Below are 14,557 nucleotides of genomic sequence, written 5' to 3'. Positions count from 1 at the left end.
CTGTTGAGATACTGAGAGATACTGAGATCTAAACTTGGGCAGACTAAGTCTTTCCAACTGGTAAGCACGGTGCTGACTACCTCCTAGGGCAAGTGGGTATAATGCTCCCCCTTCTTCGTCGTAAGTCAAAAGCTAAGTGCCTCTAACTTCCAGCCAACACCTGAGCGCTAATTTCCAGGTTTGGGGTCCTGAGATGAACAGGACCCAGATCCTGCCCTTAAGGAGCTCCCAGAACTTAGCTAACTAAATGCAATGTGATGAAATCAGACATTTTGGAGTCAAGCCAATCTGGGTTTAAATATTCTCTGTGCAATTTATAGTGAGGAGGGGCTGGATTCTGAGAGAAATTTATAAGGCACACTCAGCAGGTCTCGCTAATTAAGAGGCTCAGTTTAGCTCACATTAACTTCAGGTCTCTAAGCCTCACTTTCTTCATCTATAAAGGGGATAAATACACTACCTCAGAGGGCTGTTGGAAAGATTAAATTAGATAATGTATACAAAGTCATTGGCTGCTTGAAAACAAAGGCTTTCAATAAGTAGTTATTGCAATAGCGTATTTACACGAGAAAGGATAGGTACTTTAAACTCTGCCATGGAAGACAGGCATTAGGAAAGCCTTCCCGGTCAAAGGATGTATAAGATTTCAGTAAGCAGAGCAACAGGGAAAGGGCATTATGAGCAGAAAAACCAACACACAGTGAAAGAGTGCCATATTTGATGGATAGTGAGCAACTGGTGTGGGCTGAGAATTGAAGGTGGTGTTTGGAGAGGTTGACAGAGCCAGACCACATTGGCCACTAGAAAGCATTGAATTGAATGCAGGGGTGATACATGGTCAGGTAAGCATTGTGAAAAGAATCCTCTGAGTGCAGAGTAGGATAGTGGAGAAAAGAGAGCCAGTGGTGTGGAGACTATAGGATAGAATGGATAGGATTAGGATTAGGATTAGGATTAGGATAGGATAGGATAGGATAGGATAGGATAGGATAGGATAGGAGGAAGGAAGCTGGTAAGCGTTGTTGAAGAGGGAGATGAGGATGCCAGAGCCAGAGCCATTGCAATAGTGAGGCTGGATCTGCGTGGTATTAAGGAGGTTGATCAACAGGAATTGCTAACTAAGAGGGCCAGGGACTTGGGCCTTCTCTTTCCCTCTGGTGTCTGAATGTCAGACTAGGCAGAACTAGTTGGGGCATGAAGTGGATGATAAATCACATGGTCTCAGTGGACAGTGCATAGATGAGGGGTGATTTACATCATGCAGGTACAGTAATTAGAACATAGAGAGCCAAGGATATAATTTAACTTTATGTGGAAATCATGCCTGGGCCTGTGTGTAATTCTGCACAAGTGTGTTACGACTCCAAATGCAGGTATGGGAACCATAATGAAGGGCTGTAGAAAGCCAGTGTAGAATCTAGTGGAAGAATGAAGTACTAGACTTGTGGAAAAAGTACCGGATTCTTTACGATCATCACCTTCTCCCCTTCCACCTTCTGCTCCTCCTCCTTCCCCTTCTTCTCCTTCTCTTCCCCCTCCCCCACCTTTTCCTCCTCCCCCATCGTCATCATCATCTTCATTGACATTATCATTAAATTTATTGATTGCTTGCCACATGTCAGATTCTTTACATATGTAATATTTTCTGTGCTCTTCACAACATCTCTGTGATATATAAATATCATCCCCGTTTTCTAGATGAGGGAATTGAATACCAGAAGTTTTAAGAAACTTCCTAGTCCCAGGCAGCTAGTAAGTGGCAGAACCAAAATTTCAACCCAGGTGTCATCTGACCCCAGAATTTTAATTACAACGCGCTATTGCCTCCTGAGGTGGGGAGCTCTGGCTTCTAGCCTTGCCTTTATAATAGAGGGGCTGGATGACCCTCAGCAAGCCATTCACCTTCTGTGGGCTTTGGCTTCTCCTTGTGCCCCCACCACACTGGGGAAGATGTATGTGCCGTGGACATGAGGGATTGTATTAGATGATGAGTCGTGTACACAGAACATCATTCACTTCTCCCTTTCTCTTATCTTCACTACCTCCTGTTGAAGTTGACAATGGCAGAATGAATGGCTCCATTTGGCCAGTCTAGAGATGGTGAAGGTCCCAGCAAGTCTTGAGCAGAGCATGGCTCTCCAGCCAACTCTATTGCCCTAGAAACAATCCCGGTCCCACTCATAGTCAGAGAAGCCACTGGTTGCTTAGGGCCCATCAGCCTTGGGCAGGTGACAACCTCATCGTGCTTTGATTTTTTCTTCTGCCAATTGGCGGAAATAGTAGCCCCTTCATAAAGTTTTAGTGAAAATTAACTGGGTCAACCTATGTCAGATACTTAAAACAGTACCTGGCATGTCATAAATACTGTGTAAGTGTTAGTTGTTGTCAGTCCTGTACGACAATGAAAAATCTCAAAACAATGCTCTCTCACGCCATCCCTCTCAGCCTTTGCATGTGCTCCTCCCTCTACGGGGAATGCTCTTCCAGCTGGGGCAGATCCAGCTGAGTCCCTGAGTCTCTGAGATCCACTGGGTCCCTGAGACCTTTGTCTCTCCCAGAAGAAATTGGTAACTCTCTTCTCTAGGGTCTTATAATGGGGACTCTTTGCCTCTATTCCAGCATTTTCCTCACTCAATATCATTGTTCCCAATAAGACTGTGAGCAATGAAAGGGTATGGACTGGGTAGGATTATCTCTGTCCCTTGGAACCTTTCGTTGGACTTAGTTTTTAGTTAAATGAGCTCACTCATCAAAATTGAACGTGACGCCTAGAATGAGTGGACCCCGAGGCAGGATCCCAGGAAGCACATGAAGGCCCAGAATCCCTGAGAAGAGTGGCCCTTCCAATGTGTACTGTCAGTGCTACATACGAGGGGTCTGGAGAGAAGGCCACAGCCGAACAACGTGCACAGGCTTTGTGTGGGGTGCGTTTTCTAATTGGCCTCTGCCCGTAAAACGGCCAGACCCTGAAAGGCACTCACTGTCTGTCTCCCTTTGGAAACTTTGCTACATGTGTTTGTACGTGTTACGGCCGAAGCCAAGCTGTTCTGTTTTACAGGAGTTGGCAGCTGGGGAGGGCAAAGGGCCACAGGTGTGCTCTGATGGACAAGCAGGTATGTGTGTGTGTGTGTGTGTGTGTGTGAGAGAGAGAGAGAGAGAGAGAGAGAGAGAGAGAGAGAGAGAGAGAGAGAGAGAGAGAGAGAGAGAGAGGTTGTTAGTTCTGGTAGCAGCGCACTCCCCAAATGGGAGGTTAACAATTCAGATTCCGGACCCAGCGCTAACACTGACAGGCTACAGGACCCTGGGCCAGTTTCTTCCTACTCTTGTCTTCCGTGTCTTTTCTTAAACAGATCGGTGGGACTAGAACTTCATTGAAGAATCCGTCAGCTCTAATAGTCCAGGATTTCAAGCCCTCAGGACCCCCAACTGGAAGTGGAGGGAGTAAAGAATTCTTTATGTTAATATTTGTAGAGGACATTGAGATTTACAAAGCAGACTCCCAGAAGAGAAGTGGTACTTATTCCAGGAAAGCTGCTCCAACCATATCCCCCACATTCAGGATAAGGGCTCCTGGTTTTGGTTCTCACAGTCCCCATACTTTTGTGATACTTCAAATTACCCATTGAGTTCTCCTTGTCCCTTTAGGTGTCCTTTTCCCCCTAAGACATAAACTCCTGGGTAGAGCCATGTTTAATGTGCACAAGGCAGGTCAAAACATATGGCAGGTGGTCAGAGAATGTGTGCTGACACAGTTCTATGTAGTCTCAAAGCTATTTTTATTTGAGTTTTCTAGGACAGGGCTCGTGATCTGTACTTTGTAGACCAGGAAACTGAGGCTGAATCTGTGTTCTCACAGGGTCTCCAGGCCAACACAGGCCCTTGGGCTTCTTTCTTTGGACCCACAGAGCAGTCCCCTTTGGCGTATGACAAAAGGTCCATGCATGGGATTGCCAGTGGGCCACTGGGGGATTGGAAGGCCATCTGTACAGGAAAAATCTGAACTGGAAAAGTCTATCCAAATGTAAGACCTCAGCACTCTCCCCCTGGACCAGAGAGGTAGGTCTCTTGGGGATTCGGATTAGAAGGACCAATTTTGGTAACAAGGAGAGCAATAGTTACCATGTGTTGAACACTTTCCAAGGCCATGGTCTGTGCCAACAGCACTAGTTGCAATGTCTCATTTAGTTGTCACTTGTACCCCATGATGTAACAGTTGACGTCTCCAACGTACAGACCAAGTCCCAAGGTGCAGGGAGGTTAGGGATGTGTCTGGAGTCACACTGGCAGTGGGGGCTGGGATACAATTCCAACTTCAGACACGGTGGCTCTGCAGCTCTGCCATTTTAGAAATGGGAAGACTGAGGGCTAGAAGGAAAAGGACCCGCCCGAGGTCATGCCTCTGGCAGAAACAAGAGTGGAATATCCCCTGTTTTGATCTCCAGTGCTTTCCTGACCCCTCGGTGACCCCAAGCCCATGCCCTTTTCCTCACGTCTGGGTAGGTAAGGAGGGCAGGGAGGAAAGCCTTACCTCTGCTCAGGAAACAAGGCCAGTGCCACATCAGGCCAGCCTCCCCAGGCGATTCTGTTGTACAAATACCAGCCTGGTTGTGGTTCCCTAGGTTTTATGATCAGGGATGACGTAGTTTCTTCACTCACTTGCAAGCTATTCAGCTCCACAGTCAACGATCAGCCTTCCCGGGGCAGAGTAAGAAAGAGGCATGTGTTTAGAGGGGCTGTCTGCAGGCATCAGCGTGGCTGGCCTTGCCTCATCAGAAAAGGAAAACATGACCAGTTGGCTGTATGGCCTTGGCAAATTTATTCTCCTCTTTGGATCCTGATCTCCCACGTAGTATAATTTGGAGAATAGGACTGAAACATCCTAATGACTTGGGAGCTTGGGGCAAAAACAGATTTTTAGTCCCCCCAACCTCGACGCCCATTGAGATTCCAATGTCTTGGAAGAGACCTGGGAATGTGTATGGTTGCAGGTGTCCTAGGGGGACTTGCACACATGCCATGTGTAAGAATCACAGATTTAGATGATAGCCGAGAACCTTTCCAACCAAAGCACAGAGAGTTAGTAGTTTACGTGGCGAACACACCAAGCCCTGATGTCATGTTCAGATACTGAAATAGTAGGCATGCAGCTGAAGGAACGGAGACCTTTGTTGGTGTTCAAGGGAATAGAGTGGAGATGAGAGGTATGTCCAGGGAGGCCAGTTTTGTCTCCACGTCATGGGTGTTATATGTGTGTGAGGCGGCGAGCTTTCCATCACTAGACGAATACAAATTGAGAGCCAGCCACGTTGAAGTTCAGGTTCCTGTGGCAAGAAAAAAACTAACCACAGAAAGCACTGCTAAAGGATAGAGGAAATCTGAGGAAAGAATATCGGTCTTTGGAGCCAGACAAACTTGGATTTAAATCCCAGCTTCCCCAAACATGGGAACTTTACACACCTGGAATTCAATTTTCCTACCAGAAAAACAGGAATTACCAGATTCTTCTACCTCACGGCGACATTGTAGAGAAGGCCTTATAAATAAATAAGAAAAGGCCTGGCATAGAGTCTGGCACACAGTAGGTGCTTGTGGTTTGCTTTTTCTTAGGTTTTTACTTGTCCATTCTTTTGGCATCACTATGAGTTCCAGGAAAACCTAATTTCAGGGAGAAAGAGCTTCTCACCCAACCATATGTTCTGTTACGTAAGACACCGGGCTTGTACTGAAAACAAAATCAGCAAACAAAAACAGAACAAAGGGATGATTATTGGGCAGCAGAGGGTTCAGTGGTTGGCTAGGGGTATGGGGCATGGGCCACAGATGATAGTTTTTTGCCCTTGTTCCTTTTAAGTGTTCAAGTGAAGCTTCCAGTTGGGGATGTGCCAAGCTCAGAGCCCTCTCTGCACATCTGTAAGTGGGTTAATGGTATTTGGACTTGTTTAATCTATTTGTCCCAGTGTCAGTGGGATATAACAGTCACGGAACACACTGCAGCCTTTGACGCTGGGCAAAAACAACACACTATTTCCAAGCAGCTGTGACATAGGCAAAGGGTGGCACTGGATTCCGTAGCCTCCTTCATTATCCTCATCCCTGAACAGTGCAATGCCAAGTTTAGCCTCACCATACTGTGCCCTGTTCATAAACGGTCACTTTTTGTCTCATGCCTTATAGCCAAGCGATACCACGTTGCTTGAAATTGCTTATTTTTGTAGACCTCTGTAATTTAGCTCGCCCTGCTCGCACGAGCATGCCATACTCTCGCTCTCTTTTCTCTTCTCCCCAGCTCTGTCAGGCAGTTACAATGTCTTTTTTTTTTTTTGTCTTTTTTTTTTTTTTTTTTGGCTGTTGAACAACAGTTACTCCTTCTCAGCAACACCCTAATTTCTTGGAAGGAGAGGGTGGAGAACCCATTGGGTATGTGTTGGTGGAACTTAAATCAAAGTGTTATATTCTACCAGGGCAGTCCTCTCATTACCCACGCGTTTGACCTGCATGTGCCCCCTGGAGTCTCACTCCCAGGACTCCGAGTCTTAAGCAGCCTGATGCCGTAAAGGGAGCAGCTGGGGTTTGTTTAGCTGTAGAGCCAGGAGGAGATGTTTTAGCTCTTCTTGCTGCTGAGCCTCTGAAAGGGCCTGGCTCCCCCAAATGCTTGCAATAAGTTCTCTTTCTGCCAAATGACATTGCTGCTGCTTGTAACCTATGAACCTTTGACATAAATACTCAACCGTGATCCAAGAGCGGTTGGGGCTTTTTTTGTGAAGCCTTTCTCAAACTCCCAGATATAGGGCTCCTGTATTCATTCATGTTATTCCTATTGAGGACCTACTGTATGCTTGGTCCTGTGCTGGAGTCAGGCAACACACAGACTGGGCACCTGCCCCTCCTCGGAGATCCCCAAGTGCCAGGGATCGGCTCAGTGTTCATCCTACCGTAGCATGTCAGAAAGCTCTGGGTTCTGCGACTGTCACCCCCAGCGGCTGTGCCACCCCCAACGTGTTCTTCCATTCACCTCCAGCGCGGTACCTGGCACACCTTTGATGCTAAATAAGTGTGTATCGAACTGAATTGACTTACTTTTTGGGACTCCCTACAAAGCGGTCTGAGCCTTAAATCCAAAACCACTTTGAGAAGTAACCCAGACAGTGTTGCATTTGGGAAAACAGACAGGAAAAAAAATGATTGGGGGAAAAAATTGCAATGGATGTGTGCTTCAATTCAGTGAAGCATTCTTTGGCTGTTGGCCTATTTTTTTTTTTTTTTTAATTGCATTCTAGCAATAGCCATGTCCCACTGAGGCTTTGGTGACTGAATGGAAAGATTTCATATAGGGGTGCTAGTGAAAATCCCAGTGAAAGGGATTCCCATTCACACCCTCCTCTCTTCCCATAAGGAGCCTTAATGGACCCTCAGTGCAACTCTGACATGATGGAAATTGCAAAGAGATGGAATTTCCACACTGGACAGAGAACAGAAGAATGTTATTCTTCTTGCTCCAACCCTGGAACTGGCAAGCTGCCCCTGGGTGGGAGAAGGGGCTGTGTGAGGAAAGGAACTAGAGCAGGAGGGGAAAGGGCGGCAGAGGTTGGGATGATGGAATGCCAGGCCTCCAGATGTTTGCTCTTTGCAGATGTGTCCACGATGGCTTGGCCCCCACATCTGGGAGATAATCATCACCATGGCTCACATCTGGGGAGTGCTTGACAGGTTATGGAGTTCTCTCACTGATGTCGCTTATCTGATTCCCACAGCAAAATGGGCAGAACAGATATCACTGTCCCCATTGGGCCAATTAGGCTCTAAAGTTGTCGCATACCCTTGCTCAGGCAGTGACAACAGTAGCAATGACTGACAATAATGATCACTGACATTTGTAAAGCACTTGCTATGAGCCAGGCACGGGTCTGTGCATTTTGCATGTTTATCGTCTTGGTCGTTGAATGTACACGGCATTTCTACAAGATGGGAGTTTTTAATCCCCACTTTGCAGACAAGGAGAGCGAGTCACACAAGGGTCTAGCAGTTTGCCCAGATTAACACAGAGAGCCTGTGGCAAAGCCAGGATCCAAGCCCAGGCAGTTTGCCTCCCAAATCTATGTTCTTTACCTTTACGTCATGCCGGCCTGCCCCTTAACGCTGGGAATAGGAACAGGTCTGATCCCTCATTTCACCGCACCACTCACTGCATCGTGTAAAGACAACAGTGTGATCCTGGTAAGAGATTCATTCATTCACAGAGACATGCACTGGGTGACTGACTCCCACGCGCCCGGCACTGGGTGGGACAGTGAGGACACAGACTCGAGGGACAGCACTCTCACCGCCTCGACCCATTGGGCACTGTGACCACCGTCTGTCTCCAGCTCCTGAAACAGTGCGTGGCACATGCGGGGTACTTACTAGATAAGTGTTGATTGAAAGTGTTGCCCTGCTCTTGAGCAGTTCACAGTCTAGAGGAGAAAGACTTATATAAGTGGATACATGTATAGGTGGACATATGTTCATTTTACTATGTGTTATGTAATTATAATTACATTTATTAGAGAGTGTTGAGAGCTGCTGGGTCGTATGGAGATGGAATAGATGAGCACGACAGAGGGAGATTTTCTGGTACTGCCAGTGTTCAGTGCTCCTGAAATGGAGAGGTGCTGTAGGTGGAATAGCATCAGATAAGGCTGGACAAGTAAAGCAGTGATGTGTCCTGAAGAGCTAAGCATTATCTTATAGGATAGGAGTCAGCAAACTGTCTTTAACGGCTCATGTAGTAAATATTTTAGGCTTTAGCATCTATACAGTCTGTAGGGTAATTACTCACCTCTGCTTCACAAAAGCAGCTATAGATGGTGATGGTATGTAAATGAATGAGCATAGCTGTGTTCCAATAGAATTTTCTTTATGGAAATAGGCAGTGGGCCAGGTTTGGCCTCTGGGCTATAGTTTGTCGATCCCTGTTATAGGATGTGGGATGCCGTGAGGCAGTACGATCAGATTAGGTTTCTTTCCTTTCTTCCTTCCTTAAGTATGTGTGGGGCACCTACTATGTACCATGTGTAGTAGCAATTCGCTCCTGTTGCTTATAGCCTACAGAGGCACAAAGCGTCAGTCATAGGGGCCTGACAAGTTCTGTGACAGATGGAAACAGAGGGGGGTCACGAGGTCACAGAGAGGGGCCCTTAACCTAAACTTGGAAGCTGAGCACACTATAGCACTCCAAGAAAGTAATAGCTGAACTCAGGCCCAAAGGATGAGTAAGAGTAAATGAAGTGAAAAAATGTTCCAGATAAATAAAGGCTGGGGTGTGATAAAGGATTTGCCAGGTTCGAAGGCCTAGAAGGAAGTCAGTGTACCTGGAACACAGGTAGTGATACGAAGAGAGGCAGGAATTGAAGCTGAATGTTAAGTATCCATAAATCAGTGCCGCTCAATAGAAATATAGTGTGGGTCCCACGTGTCATTTTAAATCTTCTAGGAGCCACATTTAAAAATTTAAAAGGAAACGAGTGAAATTATATTTAATAATATATTGTACCTAACCCCAAATGTCTAAAATCTTATCTTTTCAGCACGTGACCGATTGTGAATGAAATTTTACCTTATTCCTTTGATACAAAGTCTTTGAAATCCAGTGTGTATTTTCACTTATAGCATGTCTCAATTCAGAACATGTTCCAAGCGCTCGGTGACCACCTGTGGCTGCTACCCATACATTGGGCAATGCCAGGCTGGATCACTCAGAGCCATGTGGGCCATCGATGGGGTCTGGGCTGCAGCATAAGTGCAATGACATTTTTATGTATCATTTTGGTAGCAGAATAGCCTGTTATCTTCAAGTTTATGGTTTTGTTCTGGCCAGTTGCCTTGGGGAAGGAAGCTCGAAGAAGAAAAGCAAACAGCAGAAGAAAAGGAGGGAAAATGGCCAGCTTTGGATGGGGAAGGGGAGGATGTATGTGTCTCTACAGAAAACTTGTGAAAATTGAAAATAGTGGAAACAAATGTCTAAGTGACTTAGAAGATGGTGGAGAGGTCAGATGTCTGGGTGATCCTGGTTATACAATGAGGGAGTCTAAGCTTGAGAGTCCCACTGATCATCAGCTCCGTGAACTAACTCATAACCAGCGACCCTCTCAATCAGAACCTTAAAGTGTCAAGAGAGGGTGGGCAGGTCAATCCAGGAGGCCACCTTGGAGGTTCAGGTTGTCGAGCCCACCCTTCCCAGCCTGAGGCAGAGGAATTTGGCAGTTCCTCACATCTGAGCCTATGAAGACTGAGACCCATCCTCCAACTGAAACTCAGTTGACCTCCTGGGTGGGGGAGCTAATTGTGGTTACACCAGCCCCCTCGCTAGTGTTCAGATGCCCTTCTGTTTGCCCAATTCTCCACCTGGCATCAAAATGTTAAACACAGCTTTCTACTCAATTAGCCAAAGTCTCATGCATATTCGACTCTGTTTATCCAAATACAAACAAGTGGGATGTGCTGAGTGTTGGAATTTCTGATTTGTTGTAAAAATTAGATTTTCTATCTCTAACCCCATGTTTATCTTGGTTAAGCTTTAGCAAAGAGAGGTCTTTGGGGCACCTTTTTTAATGAATGAATGAAAAAGATTGCTTGTAAGGAACATATGATTTTTATGTTAGCAGACTTGACCAACATGCCGAAAATTTCTGTCTTCGTAACTGGTTTAGTTACAGCCTGGAGTTTGTATCCGCACGTGTTTTCTTCACAAATAGATTTAACTCAGACTCTGCCCAAATTTACTCATATCTTCTTCAAACAATCACAGAAGACCTACTGTGAGCCCACAGGTACTAGTTGAATGAAAAGCAGCTTCTGTGTGTTTTTGAGGCCTGGATGAAGTCAACAGACAATGAACATAGTATGGTTAAGGCTATTTTAGAGGAAATAGGCTGGTTGGGACTCATGAGCCTGCCAGGCATGGTCGAGACTGGAGAAAGTTTCAAGGAGCATCACCAGGCATTATTATGTCCAGGGGTTCAGAGTCGGATTGCCTGGGTTCAAATTCAAATTTCACCCATTACTAGTCACATGACCTTGGGAAAATTATTTAAACTTTCTTGGCTCCGTTTCCTCACTTATAAAATGAGAATATTGATAATTATTTCTATTTCAAGAGGCTCGTGTGTATATGAAATAAGTGCATGTAAAGTACTTCATTTTGAGTCAGGGATGGAGCAAAGCCTACGATCAGTGTAAGCTATAATAACAATTATCAATATGCTTATCTAAGCCAAGACGAAAGAGAGACTAGGAGGGAGCTATGTGTCTTTCATGGCGGCTGTTCCAGTTTAAAAGCACAGAGCCTGACTTCAAAGCTCAGAACTAAGAAAACATGGAAAGCGATGGTAACTGAAGGACCTTCAGTTTGGCTGGAACGGACAGTGACTGGTGGGTAGGTGGTGGTGGGGATGGTAGCAAAAGGTAAGTCTAGCAAGGTAAGCGGAATCTACGTGAAGGGTGTAGGCGAGCTAAAACTTTGGGCAGCTGTGTTCTTGAGAACTGAGCTTGTTTACAAATCTCAGGCTCTGAAGACAACTTAAATTTACAGGTGAATGGAGTCCCAACAACTGATGCTTTGTATGTGTTAACATGAGTTACAGGAGAACTGCAGATGTTTGAGATGAAAGCATTTGGCAGGGAGCTTCGTGGAAAATATTTTAAAAATATCAACAGAGAAAAATTTGTAACAACTCGATGGAAAGCCATTCCCCTAGCGGAAGAGAAATATCAAGGTTTGGGTTTAGGTCTTGGACCGTGCACTAAACGTCTGGAAACTAAGTTCTCTCTTTGGATCCTTGGAGAGAGATTTTGAAATTGGTCCTTGGGAATATCGCCTCCCTGGCCTGTGCTGGTAGAGAGGGTGTGTGTGTGGTTTGTGTGTGTGATTGGTGTGTGTGTGTGTGTGTGTGTGTGTGTGCACAGATGAATGGATGGATAGACACGTTGTGTCTGTATTTCAGGGAATGGAGAAAATGGGACATGTCACTTCCCTTCCTACGTGTGGGCTATGTTACCTTGCTGTGTTTTCAATCTTGGAAAGGAACGTGTTCTGTATGGTGCAAGGGTATCCAGGAAAATGAGCTGCTTCTTTTTGGTGCAAAGCCCAGACTGGCTTCTTATAGGAGCCACAGAGGAGGCCCTTATTTTGTAAACCAACTCTTGTCAAAGGATACCACCTGTATGCTCCATCACACAGTCAGAGGAAACAAGGAAGACAATAGAGAGTCCTTGAGGTCGCATGGGCATGACGTCTTCTCAGCCGCTACCCTTCCTTCTCTTTTCTAAAGCCCTACTTGTTCTCCAGGACTCATCTCAAGTGCTACCTCCTGTAAGAAACCTTCTGGGTTTTTCTCCAGCCCTACATCCTGTGGTTGTCCACGTGTAAATGATGTTCTGACAAAAACGAACTGCTTGCAGTGCTCTAAATTCATCACCATGAATTCTCCCACCAACATTCTCTTACCCTGACTGTTCCCTCTCTCCCTTCTTGATCCGGCTGACGGGTATTCATGTTCAAAATTCCATTTGATCATCACATTCTTATCCTCAAGCCTGAGTCCCTCTCAGGCTGGCCTGTGACGTTAGAATTTAAATATGTATTCACTCTGTCCTGTGGTCACCATAGACAGGAATCTCCCTGGGGACAGGGACAGCGTGCTATTTATTTTTACCCATGTAGAATGTCTATGGCTTGGCACAGTAGGTGTGTGAACACATGGATTGTTGAGGGACTAGATCCATGGTTCTCAAAGTGTGGCCCTCTGATCAGTAGCAACCATAACTCCGGGAAAGTTCTTAGAAATGCAAATTCTCGGTCCCTACTGCAGAACTACTGAATCAGAAACTTTGGAGTGGGACCAAAAAAATCTTCACAAGCCTTTCAGGGGATGCATGCTAACGTCTGAACACCATTGGTCTGGAAGAAGGTGTCAGATGGCTATGATGAGAGCGCCCTGGTTCCTAGTAGGTTCTGCTGACACTGGCTGTAAAAGGAATTAAGGGCATCATGAGCAATGGACAAAAAGTCCTTCAGTCTGTTAGGAGGCGAATCCTGGGGTCTCTCTGGGCCGTTTTCTGTGGATTTAAACTGTTTAAAGAGCTCATGCAACTGTCCATGGCTGTCATGACACATTCCCAGGCCTCAGTTCCCCTTTTCTGTGAAAAATGGATTGTTGTGGTGTTGACCTAACCACTCCCTCCACCCGACCATGGCATTTTTACCTGTTATGGCTACTTTTTGGGCCCTAAACACACTGTTGTCCATGGCAAGTATGTGAATTCTACATAAATCATACTAACTCGTTTTCCCCCAGTCCTCAATATCAAATTAATCACTGATGACATCCAGCTACTTCCTATAACTCTCTAGATCCCAAGTGCTTTTCTCCATCATTGCCCATCACCACCAGGTTCTTTCTCACCTGGGCCACTGCCCCAGCCTCCTGTTTGGTCTCAGTACATCCTGGTTCTCCCTTGCAGTCCTTGTTCCACACGAAGGACTCTACCCCAAAATGGAAATTTGTTCCTGGCATCGCTTTCTCTATAAGCGCCCATGTCTATCCATCTCCCTCAGAACAATGTCTGGACATTTTAGTGCTCTCGCAGATCCCATGAACCCTGCCTGTATCCCTTAGCCTTACCATCCTACAGTCTGCTGGGCTTACTTCCCATCTTTGTGCCTAAGAGCCTTTCCTGGTGGTCCGAGTCTTTCTTCCTGCCAGCAGGAGATATGATGTGCTAGAAGACAAATGCCCCAGGGAAATCCCTCCATGCGAGTGTCTACGTAAAGACCCCAGCTCCCTAGCATCTCAGGTAGAGGAACACTGAGGAGTGTGAGCTCAGAGTCCCCCAGGGAATTAAGCTGCATACTGACATATTCGATGACACTTCACTTTTGGCTACCTTCCCATTCTTATTTCATATCCCTTCTCCTCTACTGGTAGTTATTGGGATCACCATCCAGGTGATCTACTTGTACTTGAAGTCTTGCCTCAGGTTTCTTTTGAAGGACTCCAAACCAAGATGCATATTTACAAAGCTCTTGGTGCTTTGCTGATGACTTATATACCCTCTGGCATTAGCTGGCGCTTTTCTTTCCCAGTGTGGTTCCTAAATTATCCTTATCCCCAGTGTAGATCCCAGTGGCCTGAGCACTTGACATTCCCCAAATAAGCCATGCCATATTTCACCCCCTTGGTCTTGTCACACAGTTATCTGTGCCTGCAATATTTATAATTTTCCCTCTGGGGTGGCTTCCCCCATTTGCAACACTGTGGTCCAATTAGCCAGTTTCTTGTTTCTCTCTGCATATTTGGATGGTAAACTCTGTGAGGGCAGCAACTGTGACTGTCTCAACTACCACTCTTATCAGTGCTTAGTCTAAAACATCGCACATGGTAATACTCAATAAACTGTTGTTCAATGTATAATTGAATGAATGAATATATTTAAAAGTTAATAAATGTATTTCATGAAGTATTTAAGTGGTATGTATATGGAGGGGACTATTTGGTACAATGATTTCATCAAGCTGACACGC

Source organism: Rhinolophus hipposideros, assembly GCF_964194185.1.
Source record: "Rhinolophus hipposideros genome assembly, chromosome: 11".
Taxonomy (NCBI): Eukaryota; Metazoa; Chordata; class Mammalia; order Chiroptera; family Rhinolophidae; genus Rhinolophus; species Rhinolophus hipposideros.
This window is presented reverse-complemented; position numbering follows the sequence as displayed.